The sequence below is a fragment of the Meriones unguiculatus genome, chromosome 16, assembly GCF_030254825.1.
Source record: "Meriones unguiculatus strain TT.TT164.6M chromosome 16, Bangor_MerUng_6.1, whole genome shotgun sequence".
Lineage (NCBI taxonomy): Eukaryota > Metazoa > Chordata > Mammalia > Rodentia > Muridae > Meriones > Meriones unguiculatus.
This window is the reverse complement of record NC_083363.1, coordinates 31,616,235-31,643,597: the sequence shown is the minus strand read 5'-3', so window position 1 is coordinate 31,643,597 and position 27,363 is coordinate 31,616,235. Positions and strand designations below refer to the sequence as shown.

The window sequence follows — 27,363 nt, the reverse complement described above, 5'->3', positions numbered from 1 at the left end:
ATTGATGAATTGTTATAGCTCCCACTGTGTGGGGTTGCTCCCCTGCTGGAGATGAAGAATCCAGCCCCAGTGATTTGTGAGGGAACTCCAACCAAGACAGCTCACTTGCCTGTTCCCACGATAGCTCCTATGCTCAGGTGGGGAAGGTGCTGATGGTCAAAGTGAGGATGTGGTTCTTGTCCTAGCCCCGCTGTGACCCACCTGGAGAGGCTGGAGTCCTGTTTTATGTGAGACTCAAATGCTTGATCTGTAGCATTGCCATGGAGTTAGTCTTCTTCAAGTCAGGGTGTACTAGTGACACCCTGGAGGACCACAGGAGGGAGAACAATGACTTCCTCCTGTACTTCACAATGAGAAGGGGGCAGACATTACCTCTCACCAGCATTTACTAAATATCCCTGCAGCCCCTCCTCCATGCTGCAGTCCCAGTATAAAGACAGGAACCCACATCCCTATACTGGGGGACAGAGCTACCCTGGATGGCAACTGCTATTGGTAGCAAAGCCTTTCTGGAGAGTTGAGTGGGTTATTTTGACCTCAAAGCTCTCATTTCAGGTATGGAAACTCTACTGTGTGACCCCTGACCTCTCTGTGTGTGTGGGTGTGTGTATGCATGCACAGGTGCACATGTGGAGGTCAGAGGACAACTCCTGGTGTCGATCCTTGCCTTCCAGTTTGTTTGAGGCAGGGTCTCTCTTGTTCATTCTTGCATACAGCACACCAGGCTGCCCCATTAGCTTCCGGTGGATTCTCCCAACGGCGTTTCCCCTTTTCCCACAGAAACAGTGGAGTTATGTGCTCACACTGTGCATCCAGCTTTTCGGGTCTTCACACCCGCACAGCAAATGTTTTTACCCACCGAGCCGTCTTCCCAACATGTACCTTTCCTCTTGATGGCACATCCTGCTTATAAAATTGCAGCACCATTGAGGATAGGTGCTTCTCCTCAGGCTCATACACACAGGCAAAGATTCGCCCCAGCTTCAACCTTGAGAAGTACAAACTACGATCCCAGTTGCAGATGGGGACACTGGGGGTCTGAAAAATTAGATAAGTTAGCTATCTTGAACAGTGGATTCCGTGTGGCTTCCCAAGACTGAGCTCTTTTGTGGGACCTGGCAAAGACAAGCACTCAGTCCTCATTAGGAAACTGTCCATTCTGTGACAAAGGGAATGGGCCATGGCCTGGGGGTTGAGAGGTATGAGGGTCTACGTCAGAACACTTCCTTCCTGGTAGGCCATTCTGCAGTCAATCAGCACTAAACCTGCTGCAGAGTGCTTGGCTGTAGGCCATGGGTGGGATTAGTCAGAAACGCCACGGAACTCTTCCCACCAGTCTAGACACAGCCACACGAACGCTTCTGTGCAGACTCTAGCAACCTGTCCAGTTCCTGATGTTAGAGGATTGTGGGCTCCAGCCATCTCCCCTTCTGATTACATCTTCTTTGCTGTTGCTACTCCCTTATAGCCTGTCTCCCTGACCCTTCCTTCCACAGACCTACTATAGGAGCTCAGGCCACACAGGACCCAAGCTCTGCTGTGGTCTGTGAGCAGCACCTACCTGGAGCAGTGCAGTACAAGGTTGGGCTGCTTTAAGCCCCCAAGCAAGCCACACCCCAAGCAACAGCACCAGTCATGGGCCCATCTCAGAAAAGACACTTTTGCGGTCCTGCACCTTTTTATTGTCAGTGGAGGTTTATATTTTATTATTTGTTTGTTTGTTTGTTTGTTTGTTTATTTTGTGTGTGTGTGTGTGTGTATGTGGGCATGTACATGTGAGTGAGGGTGCCCACAGAGGCCAGGAGAGGGCACCAGTTGCCCTGGAGCTGGAGTTACAGGCAGTTGTAGACCTTTTGGTATGGCACTGGGCAACTCAAGTCCTCTGAAAGAAAGCAGCAAGTGCTGGGACATGCCTTCAGCCCTGTAATCCTGCATCTCAGTTACTGACCTGGTTGAGTGACAGGGAGAGAGGACTAGCTCTTTACCGTGCCCTGGACATAAGCTTAGATGTTTCTTTCTGGGCTCCAGTTTTTCCCAATTATAAACAGGGATGAAAGTAGTCTGCACCCCACTTCCCATTTTTTGAGGCTTGGAAGATGTGAGGGAAGGGGGGGCTTGGCTTGGTACTGGGCACCCTGTGGCTACGTTCATTTCAAGGTGTGCTTCCTTATAGTCCTCCATTTACAATTATTCCTCTTCCCGTGGAAGTCATGTATAGGCAGGAGCCATTTCTAGCAAGAGATAAAAACCTTTGGCAGAGAGAAACCATTACCAGCGATGTTTAACTAGCCCAAGTCCTCGTTCGCAGGCAGGCAGGAGGACACGCTCCAAAGCCTTTTATCTTCCTCCCACAAAGAGAGTGTGAGAGCCCCCATGCTAGGCCCAGATGAAGCCTTGATTTTTTTTTTTTTAAGTAGACATTTAGAATTCTACTGAAGCTTTGCTAACTCCCAGTCAAATCATGACATCAAGGAAAGAAAAACTCCATTTTCTGCTAAGATGTTGAAATGGCCCTTGCCAATTAGGCAATGGGGCTGCGGGAGGGTGAGCCAGCCAGGCTGCCAGGTGGGCACCTCCTCTGTTCCTCTCTGTGTTGCTGGTCAGTCAGCGAGCTCTGGGAACCGCCTGAGCACATGCTGGGGGCTGAGCTCTCTAGGGAGGGAGGGGGCCTCTAAGGGTCTTCAATGTGTCTCTCACCAGGCTGTCCCCAGAAGTGCTGGAACTGATGTGAGAACTGTCCACTATGAGTCACATGGGCAGCTAGCGCTCCCTGTTTACAGCTTTACATCGTGAGCTTGGAATGGTGACCAGAGACTGTTCTTCTAAAAGTGCTCCTGAGACTTGGGACTAACTGCTCAGTGCCCCACCTGCCCAGAGCCTGCACACCCCAGAAGCTGAGGATTGTGGGAATGGTCACTCATTCTCCCCACTCAAACAACACCAGGGAGAGGCTGTTCAGGTTTTCTCTTCCAGAATCCAAAGGGACCCCCCTGCCTGCTCTCATCCTGTGTGCAGAGCCCGTTTTAGACTGGCCATGCACATTGCTTTCAGCTCTGACCACACTCACTACCAGCTCAGACCACAGAGGGAGGCCAGCTGTGAGTGATCTAGCTGACTGTCTCATTCTCTCAGTCACCCCAGCCCAGGTACGAGGCATGCAAACAGACAGCATGCTGAAATGAGCCGAAGCCTTCTAACCCCCAAGAAGCACATTCAAGCTTAAATAAAAATAAGAACACTTCCTACTTCCTACTTCCTCCCAGGGGAAGCCAACTCTCTCCTCGAGTCGGAGACACGGTGGTATGTCTCAGACTTCTTTGTGAACATAGTGAAGAAGAGGATGAGGCCGATATCCTTACTTTGGGGAAGAGCTTGCCTGAGGACCTGAGCTCAAGCCTCACAACCCATGTGAAAAAGCTTGGATTTGTAATCCTGCCTCCAGAGAGGAAGAGACAGGTGGATCCCTGGCAGTGGATTAGTCAGGCTCCAATCCTTGGTGAGTTCTGGGCCAGGAAGAGACCATATCTCAAAAAAGGAAAGTGGGGGTGAGGTGTGGGGGAGGCCAATTGGCTCAGCATTTAAGAGTACCTGCTGCTCTTGCAGGGGGCTTGGCTTTCCAGCACCCAGGTGAGGACTCACAACTATAACTTAATCCTAGGGGATCCAATGCCCTCTTTGACTTCCAAAGTCTCTGCGCACACGTGATACATAGCTAGACATAAGTGATGGAAAATATGCATTGACATGAAAATATAAAAAGTTGGAGTATGACACCTGTGGCTATCCTCCGGCCTCCACACACACATGTGCACACGAACCTACTTGAATATGTGCACAAACAATGAAGATTCCCCTCTATGGAGCTGCTTCCCACGTGGTGGAAATTGGAGAACAGGAGATCTCATGGCAGCATTCTAGGAATCTGTTCAATGGCAAGATGAGAGAGTTCTAGAGACCACTGAAGAAGTGGCCTATGATGTCAATACACATGCTATGCAATTTGAAGCCACTGAGGGCATTTTAACTGAGCTGTGGGATGGGAAGAAGGATCTCACTCGGCTGAGTAGGAACAAGTCATCAGCAAGCAGATTTACCAGAAGGTGCCTGTGTCCTTCAAATCTGCAGTGGCAATGGCCACCTGCAAGCACCATCTAACAGTTGGAAGCGTCTGTGGGAACAACTCGTTCTCCCCCTGGGTGACATTTCAGTTTTGTGAAACTGGAACTTGCCTCTGCCTGTAGAACAGCACTTACATTCAGGAAACATGTCCAAGAGCTGGCTTCCATGAAGCCATTCCTGCAGGTCTGGCCTCAGTGGGTGGAGGTCTTGCTTAGCATTCACAAAACCCTGGCTTCTACCTCAGCGCCTCATGTATCATAGATGCTGCCATGTGCCTGCAATCCTAGCAGTTAGGTGGTGGAGGCAGGAGCATCTGGAATTCAAGGTCATCCTCAAATACCTAGTGAGTTCCAGACCAGCTTGGGGGAGGAGGGGAAGCCAACAAAATCTTCCAAACCTGTAGACTTTCCAGAGAAACTGGAGTCCCTAGACTATTTTTAACAGCAGTGTTCTCTTTAAGATTCTAGGTGAACAAAACTATTTACATCCTCTTGTCCAAGAGCATTTCTTGGGAAGAATGATCTTTGCCAACTGCAGTGGGAATTTCCACTGGGGCAATTCTGTTTCTGCATGCCTTTACATGGTGCTTCATTAAAGGTGCAGGGCAGAATTCCCAAGATGTCAATGGTTAGGTTACAGAGTTCGCAGTAGCAGATAAAAGGAGGCAAATAAGTTTATCTGGAGACATGAATTTTTTTTTTCTGTGAAGAAGGTGGGCTCTGTTCAGAATTTTGAAGGAGCCATTTGTCATTCTGGGGAGATTTATAGCATAGATGCCTTTACAAAGGATGTGAATAACATAACAGATGATTCAGAGATGCTCAGTGTGTCATGACTCTCACGAGAGTGACCAGGACAGCAGACTCTAAGTTGCCATAGAAAATGACCAGGACCTTATACAACACTGTTCTCCACCCCTAAGCACCTCCAGTTGTCACTTGGTCTTGGTGAAGGAAGATCTGAGGGAAAGGCTTAATCCGGAGCCAGATTCCCTCTGCCGGAACTCCCTTCCTTATCAAATGTAAAGCTAAGAAATGCTCAACAGCAAACCATGATGTAATATTTCCACTATGTAAACACCCTCCCATCCAGCGTGCATTCATCCACCCCTCCACTCTATACACACCCACTCCAGGTCCATTACCCACCTCCCACCCCAAACCACGCATGTTGGATATCACTGGTTTCTGAGCTCATGGACCAAACACATGAACTGCATAACCAAGGAAAGAACCTCCAAACAGAATGAAGCTGAAGATACAGTGTGTTTGGAAATCTATCACATCGGAGGCTCTGAGAGTGAGCTTCTCCAGGGCTAAGGAAGGCACTTGTCCCTTGAATGCACCTCAGCTTCTGCCCTTTGCAATGGCCATTCCCTCCACTTGGACTATTCTCCCTCTGACTTCGGTCCTTCCCGTCACAATGTCTGTCTTTAAACACCCTGGTGGTCTGTAGCTATCTCCTTCAAAGGAAAGCATTCCCTCCTGGAGGGAGAAGGAAGGGAGGAGCTAAGACCCTGAGACTTAATGGCTCAGAAGGTTAGAGGATTCACCAGGTCCCCACCACCACCACATAGGTGCTGTGAGTAGGAACAATTGCTGGGTTGGGAAAAGGACACTTCAATGGAGCCGCCTGCATGTTGAGCAGAGAAGGCTCAAGGAATGCAACTTTCATGAGTCATTTTGTGCTGATCCAGCTGCCTTGGAGGCACCCATGCTTCTATAAATAACCCTAATAAACTCCCTGATTCCCCACACTGGAGTTGGGTACAATCGTTTGTTTGTTTGTTTGTTTGTTTGATCTGCTGTAATGGCCCCATCTGAGGTGAACAGACTTCTGTTCGTCTTCCCAGGAAGCATCATCTCATAGCGCCTGCCTCAGCACACCACAGCTTCTGAGAAGTTACTAAAGGTTCTCTTCAGTGAGGTGATAACCACATCTACCTGAGAGCTCAGAGAGACCAGGGGACAATGTCTCTTCATTAACATATTCTGATCTCTCTGGGTCCAGCACTGGGCGCTTGAAGGAGCTATGGCTGACTCCCCAGGTGAACTGTGGGAACAGAGAGCCAGCTTGGGAAATGGAGACAGGAAGAAACAGAGAAGTAGGAGAGGCAGCTGGAGAATAGGATGAGGGCAGAATGAGAAGCCAGGAGCTGGGAGTCTGCCCATTCCTATGAGTAAGCGCTGTTCCCATGGCCGATTTCAAGCTGCCAACAGGGGGTCACCAAATGCAGAGCTGGGAGGGAATACACATCAGCCACTCATAACACTTCCATCACACACACACACACACACACACACACACACACACACACACACACACGCCCCCGGATGATAGCCAGATGTGAGCTTCCTCTGTGATAGGTGCCTCAGACAGAAGTGTGCACAGCATAAATCTGCATAGCAATTGCATTTAACAAAATCTGACATTTCATCCTTGGCCTCCCGTTCGCAGCAGCACTCAGCAGCTCCTTGGGGCACAGTTCCACCCCAGGGCCTTTGCTCTGGAGGTCCCCCGTCTCTGGCATGATTTCTACTCTGGGTACACGTGTGAGTGCCTTCGCATTTCCACCGTCTCCTTCACACATGCTTCATTACTTTTGGCCTGTAAATGTTGTAATTTCTTTTTCTTCTTTCACTCAATCACTGTTGATTTTTTTTTAACTGTTTAACTTTTTGAGACATCCCCACACTGGTTTTCAAAATGGTCATACTAGTTTACAGTTGTGCCAGCAATGAATGAGGTTCCTTTTCCCTCAGTCTCACTTTGACATTTATGAAACAAGCAAACAAACAAACAAACAAAAACCAAACAAATCATCTCTACTATTTCATGTTAATCAGTAGCCACCCACCTCCCACTACTTCCCAGCCCCTAGTCCTGCTTCCTCTTCTTCAAAGCCCTCAGCGCTCCAGGCATCCACACATCTGATCCTGCTACTGCTTCCCACACTACAGTGGGAGCTATACGGGGGCAGGTATTTCTGTGCCTTGGGTTTGCACAGACCCAGCGCTTTAATCATGTCTGCCTCACATGAGTATAACATATACACACACTCATGTAGACCAGCTGACCTCAGACAGGCTACACAGCCAAGAATGACCTGGAATTTCTTACCACTCTGCCAAATGAAATACATCCCTGGCCTCAAATGCTAAACACATTCTTCTGGAACTCACATCTACAGCTAGGTGCCCACTGTCTGAATGGAGTGTGGCCACAATTGCTATTGCCTGGCTTTGCCCAGTAAGGCAGATATAAAGATCCAGGTTCCCGAGGATCCTTTCCTTCAACAAGGGCTTTGTGGACTCTTAGAGAGAGGGGGCGCTTCCAGAGTCACAAGAAGTCCAGAGAACCTGGCAGAATGGTAGTAAGTTAAGCAGGGCTCTAACCTTTAATACGGCAAGTCCGGGGAAGGACTCTGCTGGCGAAAGCCTTGTAGAATCCTGGGACTTGGGGGTCAGACGATGTGTTACCTGTTCTGTGCCCACCATGAAGTCTCTAGGGCACAGTAACTGCTCATCTGCCATGCGTCTAAGCTGGCATTAGACAGCTATTCGTCACTGTCCTCTTGCTTTCTCCTTGGCCACACAGAGTCCCCTGTTTTATATTTATGAGCTCTCCTCATCATTGGATGGTCTACTGGAGCCACTGGGTTCATGATCCACCTGCCAAGGATTTAATATATATATATGGGGAAGGGGAGAGAATCATGTAAAGCTACCAGGGACCCTCAATGCCAGAATGCCCTCAGAAATTAAATGCTGAATGAATGAATGAATGAATGAATGAATGATGTATAACAGGGTGACATGCAGGAAGGATGTCACCCTGAGGGTGGCATTTCAGGCGAGCTATGAGAAAAAAGCAGTGGAGGGGCCTCTTGAAAGCTCTTTGGGCACAGGGGCAGGCACCTCTCCTTCCTGGAACTCTGGAGACAGTGGGTGGGCCCCAGCTCACACAGGTTCAATGGGGCAATGGCAGGTGGAGGCTTATTTTCCCAAAGACTGGTAGGCCTGACAGCCGCTTTAATCTCCTTGTTATTCTTGCTTGGCAGGGAAGAAAGCAGAAGGTGAATTGGGAGGGCAAGGAGCCAGGCTCCACGGGCTGCCTGCGAGAAAATGAGATGTCGGCTGGAGGGGATGAATTAATAAAAGGAGCAGACCCTCCTGACCAGGCCCCATTCTCGGTGTGGGAGGCTTTTCCATAGACTTGGCTTCTTAGGGGATGCTCGGAGGCTGCCTTGGAGAAGTGGACACATGTGTACGTGGGAGCTAGCCTATACTAGAGAACCAAATGCCTGTTCTGGTGACCCAGAGGCAAGTCAAAAAAAACCGCCGAGGCCTCCCCAGAACCGAAAGCTAAAAACCGCTCTCCTTAATCCAATGACACACACTATGAGTCACAAGGCGTCTTACTTCAGCATGCATCTGTTTGGTGGGTCTAAGAGAAGCCTGACAATGGGCATGTACCATTGTGCTAGCATTACTGCAGTAAAAAATATCCTGACCCAAAAGCAACAGAGGGGAGGAAAGTGCTGATATGGTTTACAGTTCAGGATTCAGTCCAGGATTTCCTGGGAGCTGAGGCAGAAGTTCACATCATATCCACAGGCAAGAGCGGGATGTTGGTTACTTTTCTGTTGCTGTGATGAAACACCATGAGCAAGGTGATTTGCTGAAGAGAAAGCTTAGCTTGGCTTACAATCCCAGAAGTAGAACAGCCCATCATGGTGGAGAAGCATGGCAGAGTGGCAGCCATGGGACCTGAAACAGGAAGCTGAGAGCTCACAACTCGAACAACAAGAAGGAAGCAAAGAGAGCAAACCGGAAGTAGGCAACGCCCTTTTTCACAAAGTTCACTGGCGAACTTCTCCCTTCCCAAGTAATTCCAGGTTGTGTCTGCTTGATATTTTTCACAAAGTTCACTGGCACACTTCTCCCTTCCCAAGTAATTCCAGGTTGTGTCTGCTTGATATTTAAAAATGAACCAAGCCGACCAAAAGTACCTAGAATTCTCAGCTGTATCCTGTCCATTTCCTGTTTGTTTGTTTTACAATATACTAGCACGTCTTGGGTTATATGGTCTTGGGGATCAAATCCAGGGCTTCCTGGTACTCTAGGCAAACAATCTACCAATTGTTACATCTTCATCCCCAATGCTAAATGCATTCATTTAAAAAATTTATTTTTAAAATAATAAGATTTAAAATAAAAAGCTTTATTTTATTATTTTATGTGTGTGATTGTTTCCTCTGTGCCATGTCTATGGAGCACATGTGTGTCTGATGCCCACAGAGGTTAGAAGATGGCATTGGATCCCCTGGGAAGGGAGTTATAGATGGCTGTGAGCTGCCCTGTGGTACTGGGAATAGAACCTGGGCCTTCTGTAAGAGCAGCTAGTGCTCTTAAGCACTGAGCCAGCTCTCCAGCCCCTAAATACACATTCTTGTGGAATGCAGGCCGACAGCTGCCCACTATCTCTGCATGGAGTATGGCCACAATTGCTATTACTTGGGCTCTGACCAGTAAGACAGTTATAATGATTCCCATTTCCAAAGAATGGAATAGAGGTTGCCTTTGGCTTGTGATTTGAGTTGAAGCTCCAGGAGCTGGATCTTGTGTTAATCTTCCTGTAGGAAGCCTCCTCAGGTGGGAAAGGGCATGTCAGAGAGGGAAAATGATGTAGGTCCTGGTCTGTCTCCTCACAAAGAAACCAGGATTCAACCACAGGGATGCCACCCTGATGACCCTATCTGACCCTGACCTGATCCTAAAGGGTCCCTGCCCCCTCCTGTAGCCCCCTAGTGTGGTAAAGTTTCTGTCCTATTGCATGAGCTTTTTCTGAGGTAACATCAACAAGTATCTACTCAGAACTGGTAGGACACCAGGGATGGAAACAAGAAATGGCCTCACCCATGAGTGGAACTGCAGCTTGGGAAACTGCGTGATTTACTGGCAGCTGCATCACTGGAGATGAAAAAAAAAAAAACAAACCTCTTTCCTAGCAACTGTTAACTATGCAGTTAACAGACTCTGCTGCAGGGACCCTGCCTCTCCTTTCACAATGGCATCTTCATGGGTGCAATCTTATACAGGTCTCGTGGAAATCACACCTGAAAGTTCAAGGGTACCATGCCATGTCCTTCCCAGGAGATGGGTTCCATAGTGTGTCTTCATACTTCACAGTGGGACTTAAATCCAGCATTACTTTGAGGGATTCAAAGCACACCAGCCACATACCCCAGCTACTGCCCCAGGAATCCTCTCGAAGGAACACTGCCCTAGGATTCTGACCAGACGCTCCCCAGAAGAGGTCAGAAACATGGCCCTTCACAGCTTCCCAGGGCTCCTTAGAATCCAGACAGTTTAGAGTTACTAAAATGTGAAGGCAGCAGGGCACAGTGGTGCACGCCTGTAATACCAGCCCTTAGGAAGGCAGAGTTAGGCATATCTCTGTGAGTTCAAGGCAAGCCTGGTCTACAAAGCAAGTCCAGGAGAGCCAAGGCTGCACGGAGAAACTCTGTCTCCAACAAACAAACAAAACAAAACATAGCAAAGCAAAACAAAGTGAGGGTTACTGATAGTGGAAGAACCTGGCCCTTCATTAAAATTCAGAATCCCAGGCCTTGTCTTGACTCTTAGGACTTATGTGTTCATTGCTGGGATAGCTAGGAAGCTAGAAAGCAGCATAACATTAGTTTGTCAGATCTATCTATCTATCTATCTATCTATCTATCTATCTATCTATCTATCTATCTATCTTTTTCCTTTCTTCCTATTCTCCTTCCTCCCTTTCCTTTTCTCCTTTAATTCATGTATATATATATATATATATGTTGTGTGCATGCATGTATGTATGTTCACATGTGTGGGTGCATGTATGAGCACGGGTGCTCATGTAACTGTGTGTGCACATAGGCCCAAAGTTGACACCGGTAGCTTTGATTGGTTGTCACTTTATTCGTTGAGGCAAAGTCTCTCAGTTGAACCCAGAGCTCACAGATTCAGCTTGTGCAGCTCGCTGGCCCCCTGAGGGCTGGGGTGACAGGTGAGCAGCCACAGCAGCAATGCTTTTTCGCTGGCGCCGTATATTGAAATGCTGATCCTCGTGCGGGAATGGCAAGCGCTTTTTTTCCACCGAGCCCTCTCCCTTCTCTTCAGATGTTTCTAAGCTCATTACAGTTTGAAAGACAGGACCTCGCAAACCAGTGGCTAGTAAACTGAGCTCCAACAAGGCTGAGAAAGACAGCTGACGCCCCCACCAGCAGCAGTAAAGAACTGTTTTCCAGTAAAGGAAGTCAATCTGAGCTCGGGTTGCTTGGAGAATCCCAGAGTCTTCCAGGAAGGCTGGGCAGGGCCCTCTGAAGCCTGGAGCTCCTTCTCCAGATGTGAGAGCCCCGGGGTGCCATTCTCTAGGCATGATGCCCTGCCTTGCATAATGGCACAAATGCACAGCCTATAAGATGCTCTTTATCTTTCCAGAGGTTTCACCTGCCAGGACCACTTTCCTCCAGTGCCAGAATCTTGTCTGTTTGCTTGTGACGGCTTCTACTGATGTGAAAAGAGCCAAGTTAGTAAACGATCACCTCTGGACACACTTTGGAAGGGTATTTATGCTGCCAGGTGGCTAGCCTCTGTTTTGCTGATCCCTGGTAAAGAGCTGGGTGGGTGGGGGTGGGGGGTTCTGGGTAATGGGTCGGGGAAGGACACTGGGATAGATGCATTAGAGAGGCTGTGAGAACGTGAAGGTGCCAGCGTTTTGAACAATACAGACGTAACTGAAGAGCATTTTCAGGAAGGAGGTGGGGTGTCAAGAAACCTTTTGGCAAGTTCTGCTCACTGATCTGAAATGCCACGCCCACTGCCTTCTCTGCAGCATCCAGGGACCTTCAGTGAGTGGCTGCTCTTCCACTAGAGTAGCACTGTTCAGAAGCTTTATTTGAGGACATGAGTATACCTAAGAGGTACCTGCATGCCTCATGGCCGGGACACCTGGATGGACCAGCTCATCTCCTCATGCCTAGCCCAGATTTCTGCCATGACTTCTTTAAGGCGCCCCTAGACTAGTAGCTTTATAGTACCCCCACTTCCCGATACCCCTCCTGCTGTACAGGTTCTCTGCTTGCTTCTGTTTTCTTAAGTTATACCCATGAACCCACACTAAACTCCTTTCCATCATATTATCTACTGTGTATGTGTTGGGCGGTGGGGGCAGGTGTGCCTGTGCCACAGGGAATGTGTGGAGGTCAGGGGACACCCTTTTCTTGAACCCATATTGTGAGACTTGGCAAGAATCATCATCTTCACCCGCTGATCCATCTCGGGCACAAACCATCCATAATCCAGTTCCAGGGGATTTAAAGTCCTCTTCTGACCTCTTAATGCAATAAGGTACACACACAAACATGTAGGCAACACACACACACACACACACACACACACACACACACACACAAAACAAACCTAAAAGAATGTTGAGGAAAAAACAATAACAACTGTTAGCTTTTAGTTCTCTTGCATCAAGCTTTGGAGGCACAAGCCTGGCCACTGCACCTCTCAGATTTCCCACCTAGCACTTAAGATTTGAGCAACCCCACACCAACTTCCTGGGCCTTGGTGGCCTTCACCTGAAACTAGAAGTGTCCCAGACCCCAGAGTCTCATTTACAGGCCTGTAAGCAGATGGGAGAGGATCCTCATGAAATATGAACTCAATGCCTGTGCCAAACGCTTAAGCTTTTCTTTGCCATCCTGACCCCAGCCCGTGTTTCAGCTCTCTCTCCCAAAACACAATGAGACCTGAGGAAGCATGGCTGTTCCTTTTCCTCTGCTGCCTGAGGTCCTGCCATCATTCTTGCATTTAGTGGGCACCAAGGGCTCTTCATGAGCATCCCTTTCGGTCCCCTTTATAGTTGTTCATGCACAGTCTGAGACCAGCCTCCTTTGTTTCTCAAGGCCATACCCTGGAGAGGCCAGATCCACACCTGCTGATCAGCCACCAGCTGTGGGGCAGGGCTCAAGGCTGTGCAAGCCTGAAAGCCTCCCAAACGCTGAGGTGTAGCTGAGGTCTAGCTGAGGTCCAGAGTCCTAGCAGGGTCTTACCTAAAACTCCCTTCTTTGCTAAGCTGCTCCTTGATTGGCTCTCAGCTCTCCAAATACACAGTTTTCACATGACCTCAGTGCATCAGAACTAACCTTAGAAATCCCCATGCAGGCTCCCATCAGAAATGAGCTGGGCAGGCCTGGTGATCCCGAGGATTTAGCATGCAGCCACTTTTGCGAAGCGGTCCCCACTTGGGAACAAGTTTGATGTGGAGCCTGGCTCATCATGAGTCTGAAAATGACTGGTCGGTGAGCAAGTACATGAAGAAGCCGATTCGCTCCACAGTCCTCAGCTTGGACTGGCATCCCAGCAACGGCTTGCTGGCTGCAGACTCATGTGACTTCAAGTGCAGAGTGTATTTGCTACATCAAAGATGAGGATGAGAAGCCAGCCAGTACTCCCTGGGGCAGCAAGCTGCCTTTTGGTCAGCTGATGTCTGAATTTGGTGTCAGGGGCACCGGCAGCTGGGTGGACGAGATCAGCTTCTCTGCCAGTGAAAGCCACCGGGCCTGGGTCAGCCATGACAGCAACATATCCATCATTGAAGCCTCAAAAAGAGTGCAGGTTTCAACTCTGAAAACGAACCTCCTGCCACTGCTGAGTGTATCATCCATCTGCCAGCCACAACTACTGCTCAGTTCTCTGTAACTACTATGACCATTGCTGCTTGACCATCGTGTCCAAGCTAGACTTCCCAAAACACAGCATCCAGCACAACACGTTTGCTCTGGAACACTTCCACACCCTGGACAAGAGGGCCACGAGTGAGGACGGCCACCCAGCCTTGAAGACGCGGCACCAGGACAGCATTACTCAAGTGTCTATTCATGAGGTTGACAAGCAAGACCGTCGCAAAGTTTGCACCACTGGCATTGGCGGAACCATGACAATTCGGGGTTTCAAGGCCATCCAGGGCCTCTGGATAATGTGAAGCATCCAGCGTGAGAGGCGGGGCTGAGCACACTGTGCCCTCTGCATGCTGCCGAGAGTCGCCAGCCCATGGAGATGCTGTCACCCCTATCGAGCAACTAGCGTGCGTTCCTGTGAATGCTGTGGGTGAAGTGTGGGTTTTAAAGACAGCAGTGGGTTTTTTGTTTTGTTTTGTTTTGTTTCATTTCATTTTGTTTTGCCATCTCATTCCATTTTTTTTGACCAAAGTTTCTCTTTAAGTAGTTTATTATGGAAGACTGTCACATTAACTTAAAGGGCAAGGGGACCATATACATTGTCTGCTTTAAAAAAAAACCTATTTGAAAACAAACAAACAAACAAACAAACAAACAAACAAATGATCTGGGCAGCATGAAGGGGCCCATAACTCTAGGAGCTCTCCAGAAAGAAAAGGCAAGAAAGGGTCATCGAAACAGCTCAGTGGGTAAAGGCACTTACTTGCTGTCAAGCCTGACAGGACTCCAGTCTCCAGAACCCACACAGTAAGAGGAGAAGCCTAACTCCTACAAATTGTCCTCTGATCTCCTCATGTGCATCATGGTGCATGTGTGTAGATGTACACACATGTATATAAATGCATTTAAGAAAATGAATAGAAGAAAAGTAAAAAAAAGGGAATCCGTATCATGCCAGCTCCTGATCATCACCAATGCTACCACTGGGGGGAAATAGGTGATTAATTTTAAGTTTACTTTTTCATTAAAATAACAAACCTCTGATTTTTATTTTTCAGGCTTAATTGGATCTCTTCGTGGGTATGACAAAAAAAGTTAGTGTGAAATGAAAGGGGCATATCAAGGAAAAAATACATTCCAAGTGAATAATTCAAGATCACTTCCATAATTAATGGCATTTGGCTCGCTTCCTCTGGAAGCCTAATCATAGCGCAAGGTGCTAATTAGAGCGGTTTGGTGCGGATCAATGGGCCAGGTGTGGAGAAAGGCGCCTGGTTTCCGTCAGAGCTACAGCTCCGCGGAAACACCTTACGTGAAATGAGCCTTGTCTTTTTGAAGACTTAGAAGCAGGCCCGCTATCTAAAAAAGATACAGACAGACAGGTGTTTGATCACCACACACAGCAGGTTGGGGTCGGAGAAATTACTAAGCCCATTTTCTCTGCCGGGGGTATAGAAGGCAATCAGAGGAGCTGGTACCTCAGCGCCTGCGCAAGTCGCAGGTCGACCCACGTGATCTGTGGCAGTGCTAGGAGCCCCCTGGGAAAGGCAGGACAACTGAGCATCTTGCGTTTATTCTTCTGAGCTCCGCACTGCCTTTCTCTGCCTCTGCATGTTGAAACCGCATGTCCAACCCAGGGCTCCCGTCAAGCCACACTTTGAGTTAGATCTGGCACGTAAGGATGCCTGCCGCATGTCTAACTTCCTGCTGGATGTAGCAGTGTTCCCTCCATGACTGACTTCAGGCGGGATGTTGTACCCGAGGAGGCCAGAGGAGACTAGAGGGAGGACAAAACCTCCTGCTCCCGTCCGTCTCTCCCCTCAGAGTGGGAACTGAGATTTCAGATCCAGCAGAGGCAGGGCTGGACACAGCTCTATCTTGGGTTTGCTGCAGAAAAGAAGAATTTCAGGTCAGGCTAGTGTGAATCTGAGAGGGTCCGTCTCACCTCATGTCCCTAAAATCATCAGCTGGATTTGGATGGTTTTTGAGAGTCCTTTCTGTTACCTTCTCAAGTCTCCCAATTTGCTGTCCTGCCCTACCTCGGAGGGATATGACTGTCCCTGTGGGTTTCTTTGCCTCAGTCCAGTGACCTGCATGCCATCCCTACCCTCACTAGCCTACTCACAGCCTTCCCAGTGGATTGTCAAGCTCAGTCCATGAGAGAGTAAACACCTTTGTTAAGTATTTCTCAAATGATCCTTGGGGCTGGAGGGACAGCTCGGTGGCTGAGGATGTTTACTGCTCTTTCAGAAGATCCGGGTTTAGTTCCCAGCACCTACATTGGATGGCTCACGAGCCACTTGTAATTCCAGCTCCAGGGGATCCAGCAACCTCTTCTGGAATCCACAGACACGTGCACACACCCACACACAGACCCATGATTTAAAATATAAATTAAAGATTTTTAAAAACTTTAATCCCAGCGATCAGCTGAGCAGGAGGATCGTGAAGGCTAGCCTGGGCTACAGAGCTAATGTTTGTCTCAAAAAGGTATAAATCTGAGGGCAACATCCCTTGACAGCTCTTGCAGGACCGTATGGACACAGTTCCAGAGAACCATTTCCTAAGAGTGATGTTTTTGCTCAGTAATTAGTGTTCTCTGTCGTCTAAAAGCCACCATTTTGGCAAACAGTCACTTTAGAAAGGAAAGCTTCATAAAATTCATGCCTCTTTTATTCCTAATACCTTAAGAGAAAGCCAGAACCCAGGATATCTGTGCTGCTCTTCCTAAATTCAGATGCATCCTGTGGACTGTGTGCAGTGCTGCAGAATTTGGGGACTCTTGTGGATGGCTTCTTGGCACCCCAGATGGATGTGCAGAGGCCTTATTTGGGGGTGGGGCTTTAAGGTATTCTAGATTAAGAAGAAGCGTGGGGTGAATGCTAACACCACCCAGCTATTATTCTTCTGAACAGAGGAGGAGGTGCTGGTGAGGGAGATGACTCAGCAGTGACCAGTGCTCGCTGTGACAGCAGGATCATGGCCACCACATGCCAGTCACCCAGAGCTCAGATAGGAAGATCTTGGGAGCTCCCTGGCCAGTCACTAACCTAGCCAAATGGAGAGCTTCAGGTGTAGTGAGGGACCTCAAAAAACAAAAACAAAAAAAACAAATCAAACCAGAGGCACATGTACACACATGTTGCGTGTGTACCCTTAAACCCTTAAACACTCCCAGAGTACATTCGCACAAGATCCTGTGCCTGAAACACACACACACACACACACACACACACACACACACACACACACACGCACACGCACACACACACACACACACACACACAGAGAGAGAGAGAGAGAGATTATACATACTTAGCATGTGCAACACTCTGGATTTCATCTCCAGGACTGCACAAATTAATTAATAACAAGTATAAGTGTGGTGGCCTAAGTCCTGCAACTTCTCATTTCTTTCCTAAACCAAAGTGGCTGGAACACAATGAGCTTCAAGTCTTATGAGATCAGGCATTTCCTTGGGCCATTGAGACCTTCTGGCTAGACACTATGGAGAACATAACTTTTATGTTACTCCTTTTATGTACCAATGGGGGAACAGACTCCAGATTGATCTGTGGCTCCCAGGGACTTTGGCCAGCACTCAGGCCTTGCATTAACCACTCTTTGTCCTGGCCTGGCTGACGCTGTAGCCAGTCATTGGGGCCGAGTCGATTAGGTGCTACCTGTGTAATGGTGCGTGACTCCATCCACCCTCCTTGGCATGGGATGCTCATGGGTAGAGACAGCTAATCAATAGTTGCTCCTCACCAGCCCCATGGATATCGACTCCTGGCTTGGCAAGACTTTATAAGGAGTCATTGGGGGGATTTTTTTCAGTTCAAATTGAATTGTAAGCCATTAAATCTCCTTAGTAAAAAAAAGATGCGCCTCATCTCATATGCCGATGGACTTTCTGAAATTTTAACCAACGCCAAGAACTTGCCACCCTGGATGGAGCCATCTCAGCAGGCCCAGGGTTTTGCTTTCTCCGGCACATCTGGTTAATTGTTATAGATTTTCCAGTAGGTAAAAGCATTTGGAGTTTGGAAAGGGCAAGCTTTGTTTTCCTTCCAAAAGAAAACCAATTCAGGCTTGTGATTCCTAGGGACATGAAGCAAAGGAGTGGGGAGAAAGGAGAGAACAGTTAAAGGAGAGAGGATGGAAAATGGGGTGCCAGTTATCCAGGGTATCTTGGGGACCTGGGCATCTATCAGGTAATACATGTGTGTACCCTGCAAGAACACACACAAACATCCATGTTCATGTTCACCAATGACACGTAGTCGTGAGAATGCATGCTTAGACACATATGCATGCACAACCATGTAAATATAGCTATTCATGCGCATGTGGACATGAGAGAGTAAAGATTCCAGTCCCAGCTGGGCACAGTGGTGCATACCTTTAATCACAACGCTTGGAAGGCAGAGAGGCAAGCAGATCTCTGAGTTCTGGGACAGTCTGGTCTACACAGAGGAACCTCGCCTTGAAAAACAAACGACAAACAATTCGTTGGCCAAGGGCAAGTAGGGGCGAGAGCCTGTCAGAGTGAGAGGCAGTCCAGCCTACCACCATCACTGCCCACTTTGGGACATCAGGAGAGACTTCTCCTAGCCTCACTGTCTTTACCTCGTTAGCAGGAAGTCCTCCCTGCATGGCAGGGTCATCAAGCAGATGTAAACTGTGGATGAAAATCCCTGCTTCAGTCTTTGCTGAGTTTTCTCTGGGATCACAGACAGGAAGGAATTTAAGATGGTAAGGCTGAGAGAGCAAGAGTGAGTGGGGTGCTTCATCCAAGGACAGCAAGTTGGCTAATAACTGGCTATGCTCCTGACTCACTTCCTTCTGCTCTGTCTTCTGAAGCAGGACCAAAGAGCCTGTCAGCTCCGGCCCAACCAGTCTGAAATATATGTGTGTGTGTGTGTGTGTGTGTGTGTGTGTGTGTGTGTGTGTGTTCTCATTTAATATTTAATGCAGACTAGCCTCAAACTTTCTGTGTAGCTAAGGATGACCTTGAACTTCTGCCCTTCCTGCCTCCATCTCCCAGACTGCTAGGATTATAGGTATGTGCTACCATCCTCAGTTTATGTGGTGCTGGGTTTTGAGCCTAGAGCGTTGTGCACTGTAGGTGTCTTACCAACAGAGCTACAGTTTCAGCCCCGGGCTGTTTTTCAGATTTATTTTTATTTTTAATTATGGGCATGTGTGTGTATATGATACTTCTGTTTTCAACAAACCAGGGTCAAGGAACTGAATCTAAACAGCATATTTGGGAGGTGATCTAGGTAACGCGGGAGGAGCTTGAGGAATGGGATCAGCAAGAACAGGTTCTCAGCTAGAGTGCCTTTGTAGTGCTTGTACAAGTAGCTGTACCTTGGACTTGCGCCCCCTGGAGGTCAGGAAGTCTGGTCGTCTACATTCTTGCTTGCTTGCTTGCTCTTCTCTATTCTGGCCTGAGGGCTGCTTGTGAGTCACCGAGCTCCCCAAATCTTCTGGTCTGCAAGAGTCAGGCAGGGGATGTTTTAGAGGCCAATGTAAGTTCAAGAAAAAAAGAGAAAGGGAGAAAGAGAAGAGGCAGCTATTTGGAATTCTGCCAGTATGTGTCGTTCACCAGGAGGGGAGGTCATGGTGGGATGTCCCTCTTGCTGCCCTGACCTCCTTCATGAAAATAAAACAATAGGGGTCTTCACTTCCAGCTCCGATATACAAAAGAGGGATGAGAAGTTACAGATCTGAAACACCTGATCATGGCTCTGCTTCCCACTGTCCCCACCAGGCAGATCAGACTCTGTGTCACCATGCATTTTTCTACATCCCAAAATACGTTGTCACTGCCAGCTGTGGGTGATGGAAGCTCAGGGAAGGGACAAGAGACCACCCCTGCTTCCACGGTTGTATCTACCCACTCCCGAATGACACAGCAGGCATCTGTGAATGGAGCTACCTCCTCGTCCCACTTTTTGTTTTCACCTTTAAAAATTATGTATACTTGTGGGCATCCGTGTATGGGTATGTGCCCAGGAGTGCAGGTACCAATGATGCCAGGAGAAGACATTGGACCCCCTGGAGCTGCAGTAATGGACTATTGGGATCTGCCCACGTGGGTACTGAGAAAAGAACTTGGGTTCTCCACAAAAGCAGTGCATACTCATAACCCCTGAGCCATCTGCCTAGACTCATTTATGTCTCGTTATGTCCTTTCTTCTTAGGAGGCCTGTGGGCAGGAGAAGGAAGGGCTGCTATCCCCACAAAAGCGCTGCTGGCCCTGCTCACATAACTTCTCGTTGCTTCAAATCGGTGTAACCAGCCCTTCTGTTAGTTACATATCGGAAAATCCCAATGGAACGCGGAGAAAAGTCAATAGACATATGTAAAAAGAAATCATTATGCTGAAATGATCTCCCCGGAAGGCCTCGGGAAGCTTTGGCTGTCAGGGAAAGAAATGTGTCCCATGGCAAGTCTGGGGACTCTGTGGGCTGAGGGAGCCATGAGGGCCTGAGGTTCTTCCTTCTTCCAGCTGCCCTACCGTATGCCAAGCACTGCTGTAGGGAACAGAACAAATCGAGGATAGTCACAGTGACTTCGGCCTCAGAGGAAGGTAAGACCTCTGTGGGACCCTCTGGACTAAATGAGTCTCCACTTCCCCCCCAACTTCTGGGACTACAGACCTGTGACAACAAGTGTGGCCTGACTATTTTTTTATTATTATTTAGTTAAGACTGTCTCCTTTACTAGAATAAAGGCTGTAGGGGCTGGAGTCTTGTCTCCTTCATGCAGGGCTGAGGTCTGGTTAATGGTTACAATGCTTCACCAGCATACATGAGGCCCTGGGTCCAATTTCTAGTACTATAATAATAACAACAATAACAACAACAACCAAATGAAGTAAAAAAAAAATAATAATAAGAGGAGCTGTGCCTTGGAAAGGCGCTGGGGTATATCTCTGAGTCCTAGATGGCTCTTGCTGAGCTGAGCTGAGCTGCGGAAGTGCTTGAGAAGGCTGTTGATCACTGTGGATGTGAGAGCTCTCCCCCTCAATCTTTAGCTTGGCAGGCTGTCCCCACTGCAGTCTTTAATCTCTTCTCCCCACCAAGCGGAATTATTTTTGGGGAAACATCCGTAGCTACCAATGAACTTGACCTGCAGAGGAATCTTACATCCTCTGCAGAGGTCATTCTCCCCAGGTTGCTAGGGAAGCTTAGAGAGCTTCAGGGCCAGGCAGATCCTCAAGGACCCTTGCCCTCACCGGTTGTCTGGAAGCCTGAGCCAGCTGCCTCTACACATCCCACTGCCCATGGAAAAGGCACAGAGTGTCCCCGTTTGTGTCCTGGTAAAGAGTGGTTTCCGTTCTGTAGTTAGATTCCTCTGCCTACAGCGGGGAGGCTCTCTTCATCATCAAAGGATAAGCTTGTAGCTAGCATGATGCAAGGCATACACAGGCGGGGGCGGGGAGGGGTGTGCAGACAGGCCGGTAGGGATTCAGTTCACACAGCGAGTGGGAGGCAGAGATCAGGGGAGTGAGGTGAGGCCACCTGGCAAACAGCTGGAGGAGAGTCCCAGGTTGTGATCAGGGAGAGCTGGTTTGTCTCAGGAAACAGCCCCTGGTCTCAGCATGCTGCTCCCTTCAGGATGCAAATGGGATTTCTGCACTCAGCAATGGAGCCCAGCTCTCCAAGATGAGGATGAAGACAAGGGATCCTTTCTCAGGGTTTCCCAGACTAATAGCAGCAGGAGGGAGGTAAACTGGGACACTTCCTACTGATTATCAAGTTGCATCTGCCTCTCACCCAACCCTGGCTTGGAAGCAGGGGCTTCTGCTACCTTCCCTCAAAGGCTCCTAAGTATAGGCAGTGTAAGGAAAGTGTATAGGACGCTGGCCTTCCTACACCAGTGTGAAGGCAGTGCGCCTGTGGGCCGGCACGCCACTCCAGGTTTCCAGGCAACACTACAGGAGCACAGAAGGCTTAGAACATTGACTAGTTGCTGCAGTGGCAGGACCAGGCCTTGGACCTGCTCCTCTATTTCTGTATCTGTGAGCGGAAGTGGGGCAGATGGTAAGACCTCCCTGTGTACGATTTCTCCTGGGAGCCTGTTTGGTGCTGTTTGCAGAACATGGCCAAAAGGCTAGCGCTCAGGGATGGTCCCATCTCCCCTGGAGGGGCCACCCATCCCTTTGTAGTTCTGTTCTCTATCCTGGAGCATCCTGTAAAGCTTGAGTGGCACACCCCTGCAGTGGCACACCTCAGGGAGCAGTGGGAGAGTCACGCAGGATACTCATGACCTAGAGAGGTCTCTTTCTGGCCTCTTGTCATTTGCACACAGGGTTCCTCCTGCTGGGTTCTTCGCCTCACACTCAGCCACCCCATCTTGCAATCCTATCACTACTCCCACAGCAAAGAAAATACTTCCAGAAACCTCTCCCATAGCTCCAGCCCTCAGTGCTTTCTGAGTCTCGTTCTGTGAGGTCAGGAGCTGTGAGCCCTGCACAGAGCCTGGCACGGGCAGGCTTTGAGAAGCCTTGTTCCGTTCCTCTGAGCAGACCACGGGAGCAGGGCCTGAGGGCTGGGGGCTTTCTGAGGATGTTAACCCTGTGCTTCAGCCTGCTTGGCCCTCCACACTTCCTCCTTCCCCAAACCAAGTCCCTCATTGATGCCCTGGCAGGATCGAGCATTTTTCTGTTTTCAGTGACCTGTGACCAAAGTCACCACAGCCAATTAGCACTGTGTGTACTTGACCCCTGACCCTGGCTGGCACTCCATCTTGTGTTCTTAATTAATATGTTCAGTGGCCTTTTCTCCTTTCTCTTCATGTGATTTGGCTTCCAACATGCAGGCTCTGACTTTCCTCTCCCTTGCTTTCTTTCCTTCCTTTATAATTAACACTTGCTTCTGCTCTCCCCCAGGAATTGTGTATGAGTTTGGGGGATGTCTCTTCTTGTTCCCTTAGGTATAAGATTAATAGATTAGTAGATATGACACCTCCACGTGCAGGAACCTTTAGTTGGGACTGACATGCTGACGGGAAGGGCTCAGGGATATGCAAAAAGAGAGGGGAATGGACGAAGGGAGAAAGAGAGAGAGAGCACATGTCAGATCACAAGGTCCAAGGGGGCTTATCTATTTGTTGTGCAGAAGAAAGGCTAAGGCCCAGAGGGGGTGAGTCCTTCGATGGATCACTCAGGACTTTGATAGCAAAGTCTAAAATGAGTTTTTTGATGAAGCTTCTGGGTTTTGGCGGGGAACAGAAATAGCCAGAGTACTTTGCCAAGCACCTGGCTGCAGTGAGAAACCAAGGTTCCACTGTGCTTGTGTGCTGCCCTCTGAATACTGCTGGGGTGCCGCTCCTGGGGGAAGCAGGGCCCTGTTTGGAGCCCTTGTGTTCCTGGGTTATGTCTGTGCTGTGTGGCTATGGGTAGGTTCCTGTCGGTGCCCTCTGGGGAGGGAATGTGCTGGTGGAGGACACCATGTCTAACCAATGCAACAACAATGGCCACGTGAGAGGAAGTTTGGCAGTAGTAATCAGAACAGCTAGTATCGTTGCTCCTGAAGGGCGCTTTGGTTTCCCTCCAGGCAGCGGATGGGCTTCAAGTTCAGCTCCCAATTCTGAGATTTCTTTAGACTTTCCCCACTGTGAGTGCAGGATGGCTGCTGCAGCTCCAGACATCATATTTTCATTCCCAGCAGGAAAAAAAAAAACTGGTGGAGTGAGAAGGGAGGCAACAGCCGGAGCAGCCAAAGCTGTCTCAAGGCTCAGTCATAGCCCAACCCCTCTGCCAGAGGTCACATGGTTAGAGTTACAATGGGACAGGACTTGACAAGCTGGTTTTCTCTAGGTTCACACCTAATACTTTCTTCTTGATCCTGGCTTCTAGCTGGCCATGGGAGCCTCTGGTGTGTGGGGGCCATTGAGGGATGGTGTTAGGTTCCTCTACTGAGGCCAGGTGTATAAAATGGCCACAGGCTTCCCGTTTCCATTACCTGTTGTCCTATAAAAGCAGACACAAGGACTCAGTTGGGTTTCATCAGTAACCAAGCCCTGAGCCTGGGCCAGAGACACCTTTGTCTTCCAATTCCAGCCAGTGAGTGCTTTTACATGGCAACAGGCAGAAGAGCAATAAGGAGGAGCAGCGCTCAGGACATAGCTCAGTTGGTAAAGTTCTTGCCTAGCATGAACGAAGTCCCGGGTTCAATCCCCAGCACCTCATAAAGCTGGGATCTGCATGTCTGTAGGCCCAGTGCTTGGGAGGTGGAGGCAGGAGGGTCAGAAGTTCAAGATCACACTGGGCCACAACATGAGTTCTAGGCCAGCCTGTAATACAGGAGACTCAGGAGAGAGGCGGGACAGAGACAGAATAGCCGCAACTGCTCTGTCAACGTGGAACACTGGGAAGCTGGCAAAAGTGTCTGAACAGGTGGAGACTTGGCTGCTCCATTGTCGGGTTTAGGTTACGTCTGACCTCTTGGATTGCAGGTGAAGGTTTCAATCTCATGGTCTTCATCTAGGCTCCTGGAAAGGACATCCCTGCACCAAATCCTAGAATGAGGACATGAGATGGGACACAGGTAGGAACTTCTGGCCAAGATCTCTTCCCCAGGTACCACGTAAGTATCCACGGCCCAGCTCCACCGGGAACCTTTGGGAGACACATAGGGCACAGCTTACAGATGTTGATTTCTAAGTATTAGACACATGGCCCCCAGCACAGCTGCTTCCAAGAGATACGGCCAGCGGGGCAGGTACTGGCCAGTGGCCAGTGAGCTAACAGTGGCCACCAAAGGCACTGGGTGTCTCTTCTGCAGCAAGGAGGAAGGGCCGTCTTCTGAGACATTGTTGGCATTTCTGAGGACAATCTCTTGAGGAGGAATCTCTGAGGGAGAATTGGCATTCTGCCAACATTCACTCAAAGCCCGTCTCACTTCCTGTCACAGAATAACCAAAAGTCCTTCTCCCACCACAACATTTCTAGACTCTCCCCAGGGGAGGCTACCTGTTCCTTCCAGCCTCCTTATCTTCAGGTGAAGGAGACCGCTTAACCAGCACAATCCAGGAGGAGCTGAGTTGGCCTTGAACTTGGGTTTCTGAGCTGTTGTACTTAACTGTTCCAAAAGTAATGGGGAAGCGGGGACGAAAGACTAATTCATTCATGACTGAGCTTGACTTGCATGTCCTCTCTGAGCTCAAGACCCTTATGTCTCCTGATTATAATCCAACTTGGGGACCTCCTGTTATGGCCTGGACTGACCCCACATCTTCAGGCCCCTTCGGCTGGGAAGCTATCCTGCTGTCACTCCAGAATTGCTCTGGATGGAATTTCACTCCCTAACACCCTGTCTCAGAGATGCCCTTTCCTGGTGCTGCTGAGGCCTCGCAGCTGCAGTGATGGTAGCGCAGCCCTGGGTACCAAACAAACACAGCACTCTCCTGGCGTGCTGCCAGCAGCCCTTGCTGGCTGTTGCCTGCCCTCGATCCGTCTGCTGCCCGCCAAGCCACCTGCAGCTGGGCTCTAGGCTGCTTTTCACCCCCCAGGCCCCCGGATCCTCTGTAATTGGCTGCCAGTGCAGGTCTGGCACCAGTTCCTGGCACTGGACACCACATGCAAGCCATGCCAACCTTAGGCATGATGGAGCATCCCTGTCTGCCCGATGGGCCTGGTTATCAGAAGCACCTCCAGCCAGAATCCACCTGGCTGCCTCAGCACTCAGCTACGGCTGGGACCAGATGGCAAATTATTGGGGCTGATTTACAGGACAGCAAAGTTGGCAGACAAGGCCATGTGGGTGCCAGTGGACATTGAGGGATGGGCCTGTGGAAGCAAAGGCAGGGGAGAAGGGAAGGATGCCCAAGAAGATAAAGTAGGGTGGACAAACACAAAGCTTCAAAGGGAAAGAGATGAAGAATAGAAGCTAAGGAAAGAAGGGTAGAAAAGTGTAGCATCCCTGCTTATTGAGCCGAGATCATATTCAAGGCGTTAACAGTCCCACAGGGCATCTGCTTTAGAGCATGGCAGTGTCCAATATGGTGGCCGCATGTGGCGTTTTATATTAACATTGATTATAATTAGCTGTAATGAAGACTTCAGTCCTCTGGTCATACACCAGCTGCATTTGAAGTGCTCCAGAGTCACGTCTGGTTATGCAGTGAACTATACTGACAGGGGACAGGAGACATTTCCATAGTTTCTGAAGGTATGAATGGAGCACACAGGGGAAGCTTGGGAAGTCTGAAATCATGCAGGGTCAAATACACTGTAAAATAAAATAATATCGTATAATTAGTAAATATATCCAAAATATAACTCTCAGAAAGTTAAAGATTCTTTGGAAGATATTTATTGATTTTTTTTAAAATAGGTTTTATCAGGAAATGTGTAGACAGGATAGAACACGCTCTAGGCCACTTCTCAGAACAACATGAACAGATGTGTCACCTGTCCTTACAAACATGAACTAAGTTAACAGTAGTCTCGTGGAATACTGTTTTCCTGAGAGTGAAAAGCAGACATGCTGTGTTCTTGAAGAAAAAGCTGAAGGAGACTCAGTGTTTCCCTTGGAAGTGGCCTCTTGTGGTTGCCCATGCTCCAGTAGTGGACTCTTATTCTGGTTATTTTTGTTGTCAACTTAACATATTTGGGAAGAGGGCTCCTTAAGTGAGGAACTGCCTTCATTGGACGGGCCTGTGGTCTTGTCTATGGAACATTTTTTATTTGAGTGCTAATTAATGTAGGAGGGCTCGGTCCATGGAGGGTGGTAACATTCCCTAGGCAGGTGGAGTTGCAAGCCAGTAAGCTGCATTTCTCCACTGTCTCCATTTGAGTTCCTGCCCTCCAGGTTCCTACCTGGAGTTCCTGCCTTGTTCTCCCTTAAGGATGGACTAGAACCTGTAAGATAGAATAAACCCTTTCCTTCCCAGCTTGGTTTTGGTCAGTGTTTTATCACAGCAAGGAATAGCAAAGCAGAGTACAATGATTAGCTCAGCAGGTGATGAGAAGAGGACTTGAAGCTGGGAAGAGAAAATGGTGAAGAGGGCCTGGGAGGATTTGGAGGGTGTAGTGGGTGTTGATTTCAAAATACATTATGTGTGTGTGTGTGTGTGTGTGTGTGTGTGTGTGTGAAATTCATAAAGAGTGGTGAAAGAGAGAGAGAGATCAAAAGGTAAACGGATAAAGCCCAGAGAAAGGTACACAGCTTTATGCTGTGGTTACCTGAAAGGCCACGTGAACACTTTTGGCCAGGTTACTCAAAGGTACAATCAGTTGCCTCTCCTATGTACAGTGACCCTAAGAACTTAGATCCTGAGAAAATTGATCTTTCATAAAATGTATGCCTCTGTTGATTAGGAGAGGAACGCACAAGATGCTAGAAGCTCATACAACTTACAAGGTTCAGGAAATTCAGAAAGTTAAAAGATTCAGAAGGCCCCTCCCCAAGGACATAAAAACAAAAAGTAACTGTTGGGGAGAGGAGACTCTTCAGTGGAACTGCCTACAAGTTGGGAAGGAAGCTCCAGGGAGG

General features: G+C 48.8%; 1 pseudogene; it reads left to right on the top strand.

Annotated features, from left to right (window-relative positions):
* The first annotated feature begins 13,350 nt into the window (after positions 1 to 13,350).
* LOC110548170 (actin-related protein 2/3 complex subunit 1A-like) lies at positions 13,351 to 14,157 on the top strand (annotated as a pseudogene).
* The last annotated feature ends 13,206 nt before the right edge of the window (positions 14,158 to 27,363 follow it).